Source organism: Narcine bancroftii, chromosome 4, assembly GCF_036971445.1.
Source record: "Narcine bancroftii isolate sNarBan1 chromosome 4, sNarBan1.hap1, whole genome shotgun sequence".
NCBI classification, from domain to species: Eukaryota; Metazoa; Chordata; class Chondrichthyes; order Torpediniformes; family Narcinidae; genus Narcine; species Narcine bancroftii.
The window spans coordinates 252,813,596-252,829,920 of NC_091472.1; the positions used below are offsets into that span (position 1 = coordinate 252,813,596).

The 16,325-nt window shown below is 41.4% G+C and overlaps 1 protein-coding gene and 1 pseudogene across 1 annotated transcript in view; both read right to left on the minus strand.

Annotated features, from left to right (window-relative positions):
- The window catches only part of LOC138761865 (uncharacterized), a 50,878-nt gene that overhangs the window by 9,144 nt on the left and 25,409 nt on the right, over positions 1-16,325 (minus strand). Inside the window, exons 6-7 of the transcript XR_011356551.1 lie at positions 7,773-7,825; positions 3,759-3,893 (exon numbers count right to left, since the gene is read on the minus strand). The gene's annotated coding sequence lies outside the window, so the exon portion shown is untranslated. The remainder of the gene's footprint in view (positions 1-3,758; positions 3,894-7,772; positions 7,826-16,325) is intronic.
- Positions 10,017-10,582, minus strand: LOC138760097 (DNA-directed RNA polymerase III subunit RPC10-like; annotated as a pseudogene).

The window sequence follows — 16,325 nt, forward strand, 5'->3', positions numbered from 1 at the left end:
GGCCATTTCCTTGGGGGTTATAACTAGTGGTCCTGCTAGTGGCGATACAAGTATTGGCACAGCTCGTCACAAGGACCCCTGGACGCTGTGGATGTATGACAGGTACCTGACTGTGGTGATGGTTATTGTCTGGGCAAGGGAAGGCAAAGGGGAAATGTGAATACTCATCGATGACCATGAGGAGATTCACATTGCGGTTGGTGGAGGGGAAGGGGCCCTTGAAATCCATACTCAGGCATTCAAACAACCGTTTGGCTTTCACCAGGTGCGCCCTAACTGGTAGAAGTGCAGTTTGAACTCCACGCAGATCTGGCAGTCCCTGGTCACGCCGCTAATCTCCCCAATGAACTATGGCAGATAACAAGATTTGATGAAGTGGAAAAATCTTGTGACACCGAGGTGTCAGAGGTCATTTTAAAGGGTCTTGGGTTGGTTTATCTGGGCATTGGCATATGTCCCTCAGGATAGGGCGTCTGGGGGGCTCGATGAGCTTCCCCGGCTGATGCAGAATATTGTAGCTATAGGTGGAGAATTCAATCATCCATCTCAAAATTTTATCATTCTTTATCTTTCCCCGCTGTTTATTGTTAAACATGAGTGCCATGGCTCGTTGATCCGTGAGCAGAGTAAAACATCTGCCGGCCAGGTAATGCCTCCAGTGCCGCACTGACTCCACTATTGCCTGAGTCTCCTTCTCATTGGAGGAGTGTTGGATTTCTGGGCCCTGGAGAGTGTGGGAGAAAAAGGCCATTGGCCGACCTGCCTTGTTCAGGGTGATGGCCAGGGTGAAATCAGACGCATCGTTCTCAACCTAAAATGGAGCAGATTCATCCACTACATTTGTTGTGGTTTTAACAATGTCCTCTTTTATCTGACTGAAGGTTGCACGGGTCTTTCTTGTCAAGGTGAATGATGTGGACATGATAAGGGGGCAGCTTTGTCTGCATAATTGGGCACTTACTAGGCATAGTAGGAAAAGAACCTTAGGCACTCTTCGTGGCCTTGAGGCTGTGGGGAAGGGGGAGCGCCAGCAGAGGGCACATGCGGTTGGGGTCGGGGCCATCAAGCCCATTCTCCACAACACAGCCAAGGATCATCAGACAGGTAGTGCGGAAAACACATTTATTCCTGTTGTAGGGGAAGTTTAAGCAATTGGTTGTTGTGAGGAATTTCATGATCTTGCAGGTCACGACCACATATCGTAACGTTGTACAGGTGGGGATGGTGGCACGCAGATCATTTTTGGCCACCATCTAGTACATATCCTGCTGGAAAATGGAGATGCCATTGATAACACTGAAGGGGACCCTGAGGAAATGGTAGAGGCAGCCATCTGCCTTGAAGGCAGTGCACTGGTGGTCCTCCAGATGGGTGGGGAGCTGGTGGTAGGTGGATTTCAAGTAAATCGTGGAAAAGTCACGATATTGGGCAATTTAATTGGCCATGTCTGGAATGCGAGGGAGGGGTATGCATCCAGCTGTGTATAGCTGTCAATAGTTTGGCTATAATCGATCACCATCCTGGGTTTACCCCCACTGCTTGAGCTCTCCACAGGCTGGTACTGGGCTCAATTAATGACCCTCATTCAGGTGTCACCAGACCTCTGCTTTAATGAATGTCCTGTCCCCTTTACTGTATTGCCTGCTTTTAGTAGTGACTGGTTTACAGTTGGGGGTGAGGTTCGTGAACAGTGGTGAGGGATCGATATAGAGAGTAAAGAGACCGCACATCATTTGGGCCAGCGAGTTGGGGGGGGGGGGGGGGGGTGGGCGGCATGATGATGAACTGCAGGTTTCCAACCGTGAGGAGGGGGAGGGGAAACTCTTGAGGTGGCACTGAAAGTCCAACCCCAGCAGCGCTGGTGTGCAGACTGTGGCATGATGAAGAGTTTAAAGTTCCTGTAAGTCATGCCCCGCATGGTCAGCATCACAGTGGTGTAGCTGTGGATCTCGGTTGAGTGGGTCTTTGAGACCAGGGTGACTTTATAGCTTACTGGCTTTTCTTTAAGGGAGTAACGCTGCCCCGTATCGGGGTGGATAAAACTCTCAGTGCTCCCGCTATCAAAAAGGAATCTTGTCAGCTGATTATTTATTGAGATGTCCATCATAGACCAGGAGAATTGAAGTGAGCTGTTCTGGTCCATCGCCACAAAGACTAGTGTAGGTTTATAGTCTAGCCCATGTTGACTCGTAGTCTGGGAGGATAATGGCAGGGCCCAAGTGACAGCATGGTTATCCCTGGAAGTTGGCAGCATCCAAGATGGCGGCCCCATGTTGCAGTGTAGTCATCCCTGGAAGCTGATGGCAGTCAAGATGTCTTCTATGGTGCTGGAACTGGAAGGTGGCTACAATCGACCTACCTTTGGGTAGTGCCCCTTCTTTCTGCACTTCAAGCACATAGCGTCTTTCACCGGGCAGCGCTTTTGGAAATGCTTTGGATGACCACAAAAGTAGCATTTCGGGTGCTCCTGGGAGACTCCGGCTGTGGTGGGCTTATTCATCGAACGCAGGAGCTGGCTGCTGGCCTGAGTTTCAATATGGTGGTCCCCATGCAGACCCTGCGCCATTCGCCGAGCGTGCTTCCATTGTTATGGAGGATAATCTCCAACAACTTTATGAGGTCAGTTGCCCCTCTTAAGCCTAACTTACTCTGCTCGAGTAGTCTCTGGCACACATAGTCTGACCCGACGCCTGCAACATAGGTATCCCAGATCATGTCTTGTGTTCTGGGCAGCCGACACTGACTGGAAATAGCATGCTCATGCGTGTTTATGCAGGCCCCTGAAGGAACTCGTCACTTGATTCCCCCGGCCGCTGTAGTCAGCATGTGCCTGGCGTATACCTCATTAACTTTCTCCCTGTACTGGTCCTTGAGTATGTTCATTGAGGTGACCCTGATCATCAGGAACACTTGATGTGTGACCCAGGAGAAGAGGAGGTGCAGCTTGTTTGCCTCCGTAGAGTTCTATAGGAAGACCTTAAAGCAGCATAGCCAGAGTTCAAAGCAGTCTGAGGCTTCTGGTGATTGTGGGTCGATCTCAGCTTATCAGACTTCAGGAATTGTTCCATAGTTTGAAAAAAATTATTGTAAATAAAGTTGAAGTGTTATCAATAACTTGAAAGACTAGAGTTATGGAACTCTAGTCTTTTATTTACAATAAACTTGAAGGTCCTCCTGTGCTGTGGCCTAGGCTTTCAGGGGAATGGTTGTGGTGTTGAAGCCTTTATACAGGGTCAAGAGAGAGGAGCCACGGGTACAGCCAGAGGATGGGGCGGAGCCAGATTACAGAATGTACAACGGTTCACCACACAGTGCATGGGGACTAAGGAAATGAACAGATGGGGGAATTAATCACAGAAAAGTTAATGCACTGCAAATTCTATGGAGTGGACAAAATGAATACCTCAAAACTTTACAGAGGAAATTATCAATGAAGTGGCACTTTGGGCACAAAACGATCAATAACCTTTCTATGTAATGTACCATTCTTTAATCCTGCCTTTCCAGGGAAAGCTCACAGCCAGTTCATCCTTAATATTCTTGAGTGGTGAATTTTAGATCAGAATATCCATCAAGTGAGAGAACAGGAGGATTGGAAAAGAATTTGAGTGAGTTAACCATGATCTTAGTTTCCAGACAAGACAGGTTAAGGTTAAGTACTTTGCTACATTTCCATCCTGAACACTCGACCTAATCATGAACACTAACTGAATAATGTTTTTTTTTTCCCCATCTAAATTTCAGTTTAAAGTAGTTACCAAAAGGTGCTTCAACTCTAGCTCTTGGTGCTGGGTTTGTCCCCATTGTCACGTTAGGAATACTGCATCCTTGAATGTTGGGACAAAACACAGTTGAGCCTCCACTAGCCTTGATCGAAGATGTGATGTTCTGACCTGGACCACGTGAATATGCATTGGAGGGAAGATAAAGTACAGAATTAGTCAACAACACCTGCCAATAGACTTCATCAAGCTGTTTAACTTTGTAAATAGATTCAAAATTATTTTATTGTCATGTAATAAAGCAAAAAATGATATTACACTAAATTTCCTTAAGTCTACTGTAAGATTCGCTATCAGCAAAATTTTCCTAGTACCTACTCCTTACAGTTAGAGAAAGAGAAGCAAAGGAGATTTCTCCCAGAGTCACTGAATGACATCCATCTCCAGTGCTCCCGCAGCCATACAGCCTTCAAACCTAATCAGCACCCTCTCACATCCCATTTCTAATACCTGGTACCCCTTTTGCCAGTCCCCATCAGTCCTCAGCCTGGTGTGAGTACCACGACTGCAGTCGCCAGCAGTCTACAACCTGCATGGGTTCCTCATCTTGAGACACCAATTGCCCCCTGTCTGCGTGTTCTTCAGCCTCAGAGCCCCCTGCTGGTCCACCACTGTGGTCACTGTCCCATGGATCATTCTCCTTCTGAAACGGGATGGTCTCCCCATTTTATGGTGCCCTGTGCCAGTCCTTTGCTTCCCCAGAGTCCTTGAGGCCTCAGCTGATAATAGGTGTCGCCATCTTGGTCACAGGATTTGAAAATAAACCACTATTGTCTCCTTCGCTAGGTGGTTTAAAGCTTGTACGGGGCCAAGGGCAGTAGGACTGGGTGGTTGGACCCCTCAGGGAGCACGGCGTCTCCACTCCCTGCTCTCTACAGGTCCAGACCAGCGTCAGTGCTGCCAGTACAGCAGTGCAACCACTTTTTTTTTAATCATACCTGTATAATTATTTTTCCAATATTATTAATTGTGCATTTCAAATTGCCAACCTGAAAACAGATTCCTGAATTGAGGAATGTGAAGTATTGTTTTCTAACCCTAGTACACTGATTAAGAATGACTTGGTAATTGCCTGGTTTAATAGATTGAACAAGGAATGACCAATAAATAAATATTTTGAAACTTTTTTTCTTGCACTATCTTATATTTATTATCTCATTTTCTGTCTTGCCATATTATTATTATTTAATTTATACTATTGTAGTTATGTATCAGTCTGGCTGCAGCAACCCCAAGAATTCTAGTGCATCTGAACATTGGATTTAGATATATGACAATGTTCTCTCATCCCATCTGAAAAGAGAACCCTGCTCCCCTGCTGCAGCAATCAGCAACAATCAATTTTCTTTCACTCCTTGTCCACTGTCTGTGGTGTATGGTGTATGCCATAAGAGAATCACTTATTAATTTATTATTTATACCTTCAGTTTTCAGTCAGAGATCAATTGCTACAATAAACAATTATATTTCTATGGTGCTCTGTTTTAGAGTGAATTCAGCTAGAAGCATAAAGAAGAACCCACAGTTCACCATACTGGTTAATGTCGAACCAAACGTTTTTTTGGCAACCTCTTTGATTAGGATAAAAGGGCTCATGAAGGCCCTCAAGCACTGAATGGTCCTGATCATATTGAAAGCTCGGACCTGGAGTTTGGGTTGCCAATAGATCTGAACGGAGTCTGTACAGCTGCAGAGGCCTCAAGAGCGTCGGAGGTGTGATAGAGTATTTAGAGGTGGTTTAGGAGGAATTGTTAGAGCAGGTTGCACACACACATTTCAAAACACAGAATTTTTGCAGTGTGCTTTTGCAGTAAGAGCAACAAAGTTGCAGAATACAGCTGGCCTGGGAGAGCATGTGATTTTTGCAGGCAGACTCAGAACAGCTTTGCTCTCAGAGATGGAGGAAGTGAGAGAGGAGACACAAAAATCCATTCCGGAGGGACAAGCTGGCAAACTTTGGAAGGCTGCCTGATCAATGAAGAAGACTGGCGGTCTGAAAGGTGATCTGAAAGAAAGAAGAAAATCTGGAGAACCCTGAAGGGGGCAAGTTTCGTCAGCAAGACTGATTGAGAAGGAATCAGTTGCAGATGTCCTGGAAAAGGAATCTCTCTCTGAAAACCAGCAAGAACCCTCCTGAGTGGTAACCATTTGCCTGTTAAACACCAAAGCCTGGTGAACTTTGTTAATGCTAACGTCTGTGCACAGTACAAGAATTGCCTGCAATCAGTGAAATTGGACTGTGATCCAAAGAACTTTTCTAATCTTAAATATACATTACACACACCTGCGCTTAGTGTTAGAGGTGGGGGGGGGGGGAATTAAGTAGTTAGGTAAGTTAAGTAAGTAGGTTAAGTAAGAAGTTAAAGTTTAATTCTGTTTTCTTGTTCAATTATAGTTTAAAAACTACTTCTGTTTAAGTAACCCTGTGTTGTGGTGCATATCTATTGCTGCTGGTTTTGGGGGGTCCTCTGGACTCCGTAACAGAGCACCCTGAAGGAGTGACTCTGAAAAGACTCTCTTTTTCTTCAGATGACACTAATGGTGACTCTTTGACTGCCTTACAGACAGGCAGAAGGAAGTTTCATGTCACATTACATGTTCTGTACATGACAACACAGGAATCTTGATCAGGATCTGTGCTTTCATCCCCTCTAATACCATGAATACTTACTTCAATTTAGTTCACTGCCTGGTCCTCGTTTAAAAAGCAGAAGCTGCTTGTTCCTAACACAGCATGCACAATCCAATTCTTTTACCTCCTGAGAAATTGTCGCCAACATTTCACAACAATGAAAATTTAAACCAAAGTCAATTTTAATTGATCGCTTATTTTAAAAAAAAATCTTTCTGCAGTGTGCAAAAGTGCTGGAGAAACGCTGTAGGTAATGCAGCATCTATAGGAAGGGTAACCAACATCACAACAACTTTGGCAAAGGGCGCAGGCTGAAACACTGGTTACTCTTTACTTTCTTTTGATACTGCATGATGGCTAAGTTTCTCTAGCACTTTCACTCAACCCCAGCATCTGAAGATTTTCTTTTTTAACTGTAATCTTTTTGATGGATCGGTCTTCGTTGCTCTCTACTTCACAAGCTTGTTTTAAGCGTGGGATAATTCAGATTACTATTAAAATCATCATAATAAATATACTGCATGGAAATAGGCCCCTCTGCTAACTTATCCCAGCAGAATGAGTCCCTCCCTGAACTGGTTCCATTTGCCTGCATTTGAACCATGTCCCTCTAAACCTTTTCTATTGCCGGTTTAAATTACTGTACTTTAAATCGTTATAATTGTACTCGTCTCTAGCAATTTACCTGGAAACTCCTTCCAAAAGCCCACCATCCTCTGTGTGAAAATATTACACCTCTGGCCCCCTTTAACATTCCCCTCTCACTGTAAATTTATGCCCGATTTTAGACCTCTACCCTGAGAAAAAGACTTGTAACCATTCACTTTATCGATGCACCTGATGATTTTCGATACTGATGTAAGTTTACCTCAGCCTCCTACGTACCATGGGCGGATAAAAAACCTCCAGTCTATCAAGTCTCTCCTTATAACTCAAGCCCTCCGGTCCTGGTTGCGTTTTTACAAATCTTTTTCTACACCTCTCCATTTTAATGGCTCCTTCTTGTGGCCAAAGTAAAAACACAATGCTGGAGAAACTCTGCTGGTCAGTTTGACCAGCATTGTTTTTTTACTTCAACCACAGTGTCTGCAGACTTTTATGTTTTCCTTCCTGCAGCCAGGTGACTTTAACTTCACACAGTATTCTCAGTGCAATCAATGACCTGATCGATGAAAGCAAGCATGCCCAGACCTTCTTCACCACACTTTTTTGTGTGTTTACTCTCCACCTTGAGAAAAATCAATTACATCCATCTCTTCTGAAGAGGTACTCAAACTGCTAAGAATAGCACAGAGATTGATCTAGAAACCAAGGCGAAACATTTACTTTAACGAGTTATAAATAAAAGGAAACAATACCTGAACTCATCTTTGTTCTGGGAAGTAGCTCAGCACGGCAGGACCAGGTGGAGCTGCGATGAAAACACAAGTAGTTGCCTCAAGTAAATACCTTTAAATTGAACTAGCTGCCAGCTTTCCACAGTCTGAATGATTTCATTTTTACAGTGCCATAAATTTGTTAATGACTTTATTTTCACACTGTAAAAAAAGGTTTCGGTCTCCAACAATCAGGGAACAAGGATATGTCCTTGAAAGTACCATTTAGTCATTGGGCCAAAGGTAGAATTTGGAAGGCTTTGCTTATCTGGAATATTATCATTCTCCCTACTGATCCTCGGGAGGAATATAATGAGAAAAAGTTATTGTTTCAAATGGCTGTTCAATTACCCTTGTTGAAAATTGCAAGTTTGAATTTAATTGGCTCAACTTTAATCAACCTCCCATCCAACCCTCACTCACTCCTGAGGCAAATAGCCCAATAAGGTTCATTTTCTAGTTTCATTAAAAATCAAGTTTGCCAGGGGGCATGGAGGGGCGAGGTGGGTGGAGGGATGGACCGGAGAAGCAGGAGTGGGGGATCATTATGGCCTGGAAATCCTTGTTCTAGTCATGCAGGAGCTAAAGTGGTGCTGAATACTAGACTCACATCAGCTTTTTGTAGAATCAAAGAGAAACAATTATCTTGCACTAATGTCACAAACACTGTATTTTTACCCTCTGTGACCCTGTGAGGGTTCTCTCTCCCTGAAGTGAGCAGGCCAGGCCTCAACCAGGAAGACTGGGTCAGAGACAGCAGAAGAGGCCTTCATCAGAAAGTTATGGATTGTACAGCTCCCTGCACCTTCCTCCACAACCAAAAAGAAATGCCTGATTTTCAGTTCAGCAAACAGAAACAGACTCTTTGAGATCTTGCTATCAAGCCCCCATTTGCACTCATCCAATCTTTATTCTCCCCACGCTCCCTCTAAACTCTGCCTAATTTGATCTCTGAACCGCACTTCTTTGAGATGTGGGAGAATGGTATGGTCACTGGGAGAAACTCCACAAAGGCATTGCCAGGAGTCAGGATCAAACACCTATCACCCAGTGTTGTTAGGAGGCATGTTTTGTGTGGAGGCTAACACGATCTTGTTCCAGTCCCAGTGACCCAGGTTCCAATCTGGCGCTGTCTGTAAGGAGTTGGTATTTTCTCCCTATGACCGGCGTGGATTTTCTCCACGTGCTCTGGTTTCCTCCCATCCTCCAAAATATGTGGGTTTGGTAGGTTAAATAGGGGTAATTGTACAGTATGGATTTCAATGGCCAGAATCAGCTTCTGCTGTGCTGTAAATAAATAAACAACAAATAAGCTCCACCAGCTGGATTTGTTTATCATTCATGTTGGTCAGTAATGATTTCATGCCTGCTTTAGTAATGAATTGCCCAATAGCAGCACAAGTAAGATCTGCTGCTTTAAGCCTACACCCTGGCTGGCTGCCATATCTCCTTCTGGATTGGTTTTCTAGTCAAGGCCCATGTGACTTCTTAAACACTTATGTAAAACATGTGGCACGATTAGTAGAGTGGTTAACACAATGTTATTAGAGCCAACGACACTGGTTTGAATCTGGTGCTGACTGTAAGGAGATTGTACATTCTCCCCGTGATTGTGTGTGTTTCCTCTGGCTGCTCCAGTTTCCTCCTACCTAGGCTGGAAGGGCTTATTAACATGTTGTATCTCTGCAGTAAAATCAGATGCGTCAAATTCTGATCATTTTTTTTTTCTTTGCAGACTTCAGCCTGGGTATGAAGTGCACACATAGAAATCTACAATTCTGTTTCACATTGTGCATACACGTAGGCTTACAGGGAAGTAAGGAGAACTTACTAGTTTTGGTTTTATGCACTGATGACCACCATGCACTAGTGGGTGTAGCCTGCTAGCTCCATGTTAGGTTTAACCAAATGGTTATGGAACACTTACTTATCTCACAAGGGAAACTCACTGAGATCTCAGAGCAACTCATTCTTGATTCCAGAGCTCATCCATGGGAAGACTTTTTTTTTGTAGCAGTTACCCAAAGTATTTATTATACATCCAAAATTTCTAAACTACAATAAATGTTGAAGAAGATAGCCTAAACTACATTGAATGACATCTTAATATGTCTGGACATTAGCAGATAACATAACTATTGCTGAAAGTTCAGTGTTTCCCTCTTAATCTCAATACAAGTTAGAACATTTCTTCAGTTCTTAGCCTAAAATTCCCACACAAGAATTTCAATCTCTCCACCAACGTCCACATTCTGAGTTACAGCACTTATAAAACATGGTCACAGGTTCAGCAGCAGATAAAGAGGGCGGCACGGTTGGCATAGCAATTAGCACAACACTTTTACAGCGCCAGCGACGGGGACTGGACCAAGGTTCAAATCCCGCATTGTCTGTCAGGAGTTTCTACATTCTTCCCGTGTCTGCATGGGTTTCCTCTGGGGGCTCCGCTTTCCTCTCACCATTCGAAACGTACCGGGGGTGGAGGTTGATGGGGTGTAAATTGGGCGGTGCAAGCTCGTGGGACAGAATGGCCTGTTACCGGTTTGTACGTCTAAATTTAAAATCAGGTTTCTATTAGCATGACATATGCCTAAGGATGCTTACATCTGGGACATGGTTCTGCTGTAGAGTCAACATTTTCCAAAGCTGCAGCACCACATCATACACGATTTCAATTTAGCATAGTTTCTGTTGGTTACTTTTCATGTGATATTGTGGATATAGGGATAGGTATTACAAGGGAACCAGTAACATTTCTGCCATTCTTCCATGATCAGGCAGAAAACCAGCATTGCCCCCATTCCACCACTGTGTGTGACTTCCCTCTTCTGGTCGACTTGCCAGAAGAAGTTGTACCCATGTCCAGTTCTTTGAGCTGATCATCTCCTGCCCACCATGTCCAGCTTGGGGAGATGACATCACTGCCAATGAAATGAGTTCCCTGGCTATAATAGCAGTTACATTCAGGTCCATTAAGGACCTGATGTTCCAGGTCACAAAATTCAAATTGATGACAGGAAGTTGGCTCTGCATGACCATTTTAGCATTGGATGCCATTGCACACCTGTTACCACATGGACGTGAAAGAGAAAGGTCTTCATCCAGTGGCAATTGAGCTGAAGATAACTGGAGGCCAGGCTCTGCTGCATGGACATTGCACACTCAGGTAGTGGCCCTGTGAGTTGGCACATGTCAACCTACATGCACCCACATCAGTGGCTTCAGGCACAGAAGCCCTTTCCCATTGCCTTCTCCTCGCTTCCCACATCCTTCACCCATCCTCCCTTTGACCATTCCCTTCTTCAGTATTCCTAACCTCCCACCTTGTCTCCCCTCTGCCACTTGATCCCCACCCCTCTCTGAACCAGGCACACCATCACCCATCCCAGCCCTTTATTTAATCCCCTGAACCCAAGTTCCTACTCACTACACCCTTCTTCCAACTAAACAATTTCATCATGAAGTAGAATTCCAGGTAAGAGAGGCTGCCACATTTTATTTTTTTATATATATATATATTTTTTTTTCATGCTGTGAACCATATCAACCAAAATATATACAAACGTTTTTCATTAAATATACACAGTGGCATTTTCTCCCTTTTTCCCCCCTACCCTCCCTTCCCCCTTCCTCCGAAACCAATAAATATTCAACATATACAATACAATAAAACCATTAAACAATGTCATCGCACAATGAAAAATAAACAAGAAAAATGTGTCATCTACTTTTACACACTGGATCAAGTAGTTTTTGCCTTCTTATCATTTTAGGGGGTGGAGGTCCGAGGCAAGCCTATGTATGGTTCCCAAATTTGTTCAAATAATGTGACTTTTAAAAAAAATTATGTTATTTTTTTCCAATGGAATATATTTATTCATTTCGATATACCATTGCTGTATTCTCAGGCTCTCTTCCAGTTTTCAAGTTGACATTATACATTTTTTGTTACTGCTAATGCTATCATAATATATCTTTTTTGCGCTTTATCCAATTTGAGGCCTAATTCATTACTTCTTATATTACTTAGAAGAAAGATCTCTGGATTTTTTTTTTGTGTGATTTTATTTAATATCTGATTTAGATCTTCTCAAAACATTTTCACTTTCTTACATGCCCAAATTGCATGTACTGTTGTTCCCATTTCCTTCTTACAGCGAAAACACCTATCTGATAATGTTGGATCCCATTCTTTTAACTTTTGAGGCGTGATATATAACCTGTGTAACCAATTATACTGTATCATGTGTAACCTTGTGTTTATTATATTCTTCATAGTTCCAGAACATAACGTTTCCCATGTTTCATATTTTATCTTTATGTTTAAATCCTTTTCCCACTTTTGTTTAGGTTTATAGCTTATTTCATCATTTTCCTTATCTTGCAGCTTAATGTACATGTTTGTTATAAATCTTTTAATTATCATTGTGTTTGTAATCACGTATTCAAAGCTGCTTCCTTCTGATAATCTCAGTCTGTTTCCCAATTTATCCTTTAAATAAGCTTTCAGTTGATGATATGCAAACATTGTACCATGAGTTATTCCATATTTGTACTTCAACTGTTCAAATGTTAATAAATTATTTCCCAAAAAACAATTTTCTATTCTTTTGATTCCTTTTCTCTCCCATTCTCTAAAGGAAAGGCTATCTATTGTAAAAAGGATTAGTGGGTTTTGTGTCAATAACAATTTTGGTATTTGGTAATTCGTTTTTTTTTTCCTTTCTAAGTGGATCTTCATCCATATATTAAGTAAATTATGCAATACTGGTGAGCTTTTATATTGCACCAGCTTTTCATCCCACTTATAAAGTATATGTTCCTGTACCTTCTCCCCTATTTTATCTAGTTCTATCTTAGTCCAGTCTGGTGTTTCCCTTGTCTGGTAAAAATCTGATAAATACCTTAATTGTGCTACTCTATAATAATTTTTAAAGTTTGGTAACTGCAAACCACCTTGGTTGTACCTCTCTTTTAATTTATCTAATGCTATCCTCAGTTTCCCCCCTTTCCACAAGAATTTCCTTATTATTCTCTTTAGTTCATTTAAAGAATTTATCTGTTAAGGGAAATGGCAACGATTGAAATAAGTATTGTATCCTTGGGAAGACATTCATTTTAATGCAATTTACCCTCCCTATCAACGTTAGCAGTAATTCTTTCCAATGTTCTAAGTCTTCCTGCAATTTCTTTATTAGTGGCTGATAATTTAGTTTGTACAGGTGGCTTAAGTTATTATCCAACCTAATACCTAGGTATTGGATTGCTTGTGTTTGCTATTTAAATGGTGATTCTTTTTTAAATTCTGCATAATCCGCATTACTCATTGGCATCACTTCACTTTTATTTGTGTTGATCTTGTACCCCGATATTTCTCCATACTCCTTCAATTTCTTATGTAATTCTTTTATTGATATTTCTGGTTCTATTAAGTATACTATGATGTCATCTGCAAATAAACTGATTTTCTATTCTTTCTCCTTTATTTTTCCCTTTTATTTTATTTTCTGTTCTTATCAGTTCTGCCAAGGTTCTATAGCTAAAGCGAACAGTGAGGGGGATAATGGATATCCCTATCTAGTTGACCTACTTAATTTAAATTGGTTCAATACATATCCATTTACTGTTACCTTCTCCAATGGTCCATTATATAATGCTTTAATCCAATCAATATATTTTTCTGGTGATTGAACCTCTGTAATACTTTAAATAAATAATTCCATTCTACTCTGTCAAAGGCTTTTTCTGCATCTAAAGCAACAGCCACTGTTGGCTTCTTATTTCCTTGAACTGCATGAATTAGATTAATAAGCTTACAGACATTATCCGCTGTTCGTCTTTTCTTAATAAATCCAGTTTGATCTTGTTTTACTATTTTTGGTACACAATCGGCCAATCTGTTTGCTAATAATTTCACTATTATCTAATAATCTGAATTAAGTAGAGATATTGGTCTATACGATGGATCCTTCCCTGTCTTTGGTATTACTGTAACTATTGCTCTCTTACATGAATCTGGCAAGTTTTGTGTTTCTTCTATCTGGTTCATTACTTCCAGGAGAGGAGGAATTAATAACTCTTTAAATGTTTTATAGAATTCTATTGGGAATCCATTCTCTCCAAGTGTTTTATTGTTCGGCTGCTTTTTTAATATCTTGAACTTCCTCTATTTCAAATGTTTTTTTTTTTCAGTTTGTTTTCTTCCTCTTCTTGCAATTTCGGCAGTTCAATTTTAGCTAAAAACTCTTCTATTTTATCATCTTTCCTCTTATTCTCAGTTTGGTATAATTGTTCATAAAATTCCTTAAAGTTCTCATTAATCTCTCCTGGGTTTGTATGTAATTTGTTTATCCTTTTTCCTTGATGCCAATACAGTTCTTTTAGCTTGTTCTGTTTTAAGTTGCCAGGCTAATATTTTATGTGTTTTTTCTCCCAGTTCGTAACACTTTTGCTTTATTTTCATTCTGTTCTTCTCCACCTTGTACGTTTGTAATGTTTTGTTTTTTATTTTTTTGTCCACCAATTCTCTCCTTTTCATTATATCATCCCTTTTTACTAGTTCCTTTTCTGTACTTACTATCTCCCTTTCCAACTGCTCGATTTCCCGATTGTAGTTCTTTTGCATCTTAGTCACATAGCTTATTATCTGCCCTCTAATGAAGGCTTTCATTGCGTCCCATAATATAAATTTGTCTTTCACTGATTCCGTATTTATTTCAAAATATGTTTTAATTTGGCGTTCAATAAACTCTCTAAATTGTTGCCTTTTAAGTAGCATGGAGTTTAACCTCCATCTATATTTTCTTGGAACTAATAACAGGGGTGAATGATCAGATAGTAATCTAGCTTTATATTCAGTTTTCCTAACTCTCCCTTGAGTTTGGGCCGACAACAAAAACATATCAATCCTTCAGTATGTTTTATGTCTACTTTTCTTTACACATATAATATTCTTTTAATGCTCTATTTGTTCTTCAAAAAAAGCTTTATCTATATTCTGTCCATCTGTTTTACCTTCTATCTCTCTGTGAAGATCTTGGTCTTCTTCTTCCTCTTCTTCTGTGTCTGTACCTGTGTTTGTGTCTTCTTCTTTTCTTTGTATCTGTCTCTTCTGATTTTTCTGATGAGTTGCTTGTCTCACTTTGTCGGGTCTCTTCTTGCTTGGCCTCTTGCTGTTGGTCTTCTCCTTCTGAGCTGCTCATCTGTCGAGCCTCCTGCTGCTGCTCCTCTTGGCGTTCACCCAGTCAACTTTCTTTCTCACCTGACACTTCACTCTCTCTCCTGCCGCTTTCCTCATCTTCCAGCTGAGAGCCTTGATGTCGGGTGTCCATCAGCTGGTCGCGCCGTGGTTGCCCGCTCCTCGGCTGAGCCCCCCGCCCATTGGTGTTTTCCTTTACCTTAGATTGTGCAGTTGCGCACTTCTGTTTGGCTCAGAGAGCCATTTTTGCAGTCCACTGGTCAGGGGTTCACGACGCCGCAGGGCCGACACCAACTTCGGAGATCGGGTGCTCTTCTCCACCACGGCTCCTTCGTGCAGGTAAGGCCTTCTCCTTTCTTTTCCGGTGTCTTTTCTTCTTTTTTTCCCCGTTGTTTTTACTTTTTCCTTCTTGGGTGCCATTTTCTTTTACTTCTCTGCAACTTTATCTTTTATTTCTTATATTTTATATTTATTGAACTTTGTCTTTTCTTAACTTTTTTTCTTCTTTTCTGGAGAGGGCTGGTTTTACCCTACCAGCCACTACTCCATCACGTGACTCTTCCGACGCCACATTTTCATGGCTTTTTAGATCTCCAGTTTGGCAATCACAAGGATAATTTTCAAAAACTATCTTTAAAAGACTGAACACGGGCTAGATCCACTAATTAATACTTTTAGATGCATATCACCTGACCCATACCCTACAGCAGATTAGTGGAATATTGATTGTGACATACAGCAAGAACATTATGTGCTCCATATCTTTTCTGGACCTCCACACTCTGAATGTACTACTTCCATACAGTTCTTACTTTGGTTTAATTCTGTTGCAATTTTTCACTTGCCCTGTCTTTGAATTATGTTGATCCACTTTCACCCGTCTCTATTTTTATGTGTAATGCTTTGTATTCCTGTACTTACTGTTTTCTTTCCACAAAACACAAAGTGAGAGGTGTGCCTCATAAAAGTAGCTTTGCTATCAGTGTATTATTGCCACCTGCTACATGATGTTCAAGGTACAAACTGCAAGGATGAGACAAAAAAACAAAAATAAAATCAGAAACTAAACTTGAAAATGTTCACATTTCATAACTACCAACATTTCAATAGAAGCAGAAAGGCACTGGGCTAAAAAAAAATTGTAACATGTAAACAATAATATTAATGCACCATGAGAAGATCATCGAGCTAAAAGACGAATGTTGCCCTCTCTATAGGTGCTGCCTGACCTATTTTATTATCCTAATACTTTCTTTTCCAATTTTGGATTTATAGCACCTGTAGATTTTGCATCTAGATTATTAGGATGGACAAATATACCCAGAGAGTTTAAATGT